The 1,629-nt window shown below is 48.4% G+C and overlaps 1 non-coding gene across 1 annotated transcript; it reads left to right on the top strand.

Annotated features, from left to right (window-relative positions):
* The first annotated feature begins 750 nt into the window (after positions 1-750).
* Positions 751-853, top strand: LOC119860847. The gene has a single exon (XR_005294663.1). It is a non-coding gene; the product is annotated as a U6 spliceosomal RNA (small nuclear RNA).
* The last annotated feature ends 776 nt before the right edge of the window (positions 854-1,629 follow it).

Here is a 1,629-nt window from a genome sequence, read left to right as displayed (position 1 = left end):
GGAACACCACTAGTTACCCCTCTCCATTCTGAAAATTTACCATTTATTTCTACCCTTTGTTCCCTGTTTTTTAACCAGTTCTCAATCCATGAAAGGATCTTCCCTCTTATCCCATGACAACTCAATTTACATAAGAGCCTTTGGTGAGGGACCTTGTCAAAGGCTTTCTGGAAATCTAAGTACACTATGTCCACTGGATCCCCCTTGTCCACATGTTTGTTGACCCCCTCAAAGAACTCTAATAGAGTAGTAAGACATGATCTCCCTTTACAGAAACCATGTTGACTTTTGCCCAACAATTTCTGTTCTTCTATGTATCTGACAATTTTATTCTTTACTATTGTTTCAACTAATTTGCCCGGTACTGCCGTTAGACTTACCAGTATGTAATTGCCAGGATCACCTCTAGAGCCCTTTTTAAATATTGGTGTTACATTAGCTATCTTCCAGTCATTGGGTACAGAAGCTGATTTAAAGGACAGGTTACAAACCATAGTTAATAGCAATTTCACATTTGAGTTCTTTCACATCCATAGAGGAGTGTAGGAATAACAGTTGTCTTATAGACCTGGGTCTTGGTGTCCTGCCATAGGTCCCGGGCCGTGAAAACGCTTCAGAGCAATTTCCCAAAGGAAGCTCTTGCACACTGGATCCTGTGCTGAACCTCCCTGTCGATTTTTTGTGTTTTGAGAAAGTTGGCTACCGAGGTAGCAGAAGTGCTCGACTGTCTCCAAAGTCTGACCCTCGATGGTGATTTGTGGTGGCAGCACTTAAAATTGGAACAATACAGATAAGATTAGCATGGCCCCTGCGCAAGGATGACACGCAAATTCGTGAAGCGTTCCATATTTTTGATGATTGTACCATCCTTGCGCACGCTGAAAATGGCCTTCAGTCCACACTGGATTTTTTTGCACAAGTTTTTACAGAACCCTAGGACTCTGACTCAATACTGACACACCTAACGTGCTCCTTCAGCCTGCTTCAGTCCTTGCACTGCTGCTCTATTGTCTTGTGGGTTGGCACATTTGTGTTTTTACGTCTCATGGTAATAAAAATAATGACAGCTTCGCCCTCAGCTGTGCACGCCGGGGTCCCCAGCCCACTACTGGACTTCAATCTCTTGTGCCTCATTCTGGGCCTAGCACCTTGGCCAGCTCTCAGGAATTGTAATCAGTGACTAACTGGAAATCAGTATAATCAGTACTCACTGAGCGCATCAGATACCTGCTGGCAGGTAGAGGGAGAGCACCCTGCTCAGGGGCCGGAGGGGTGCCAGCTTTGGGGCTGCTCCTGAAAGGGGCCGTTTGTGTTGCTCAGGATGGACATGGCAGGCCCCGCTCAGCTGCAACCCATTGCCACTGGTGTTTAGGGCTGGGTCATGGCAACACCACGCTGGGCTGGGGAGGAGGCGAAGGGGAACAAATGCAGGAGCGTTTCTGTACAAGTCATTCAGCCTTGCTGGGGGCAGCAGGGGGCCAGAGGGACCTAGGGGGCTGAGGAGGGAACTTCTTGGTGAGCTCTGGCAGGTTGCTCCAAGCCTGGGTGGGGTGCTGCTTGGGAGAAGGGACAAGGCCTGGCCTTCCTCCCACCCCACTCTGTGAATTATGCGACCCACAGGTGGGCTGC

Source organism: Dermochelys coriacea, chromosome 8 (assembly GCF_009764565.3).
Source record: "Dermochelys coriacea isolate rDerCor1 chromosome 8, rDerCor1.pri.v4, whole genome shotgun sequence".
Classification (NCBI taxonomy): Eukaryota; Metazoa; Chordata; order Testudines; family Dermochelyidae; genus Dermochelys; species Dermochelys coriacea.
The sequence above is the reverse complement of the archived record's forward strand: the minus strand, read 5'-3'. Positions and strand labels throughout refer to the sequence as shown.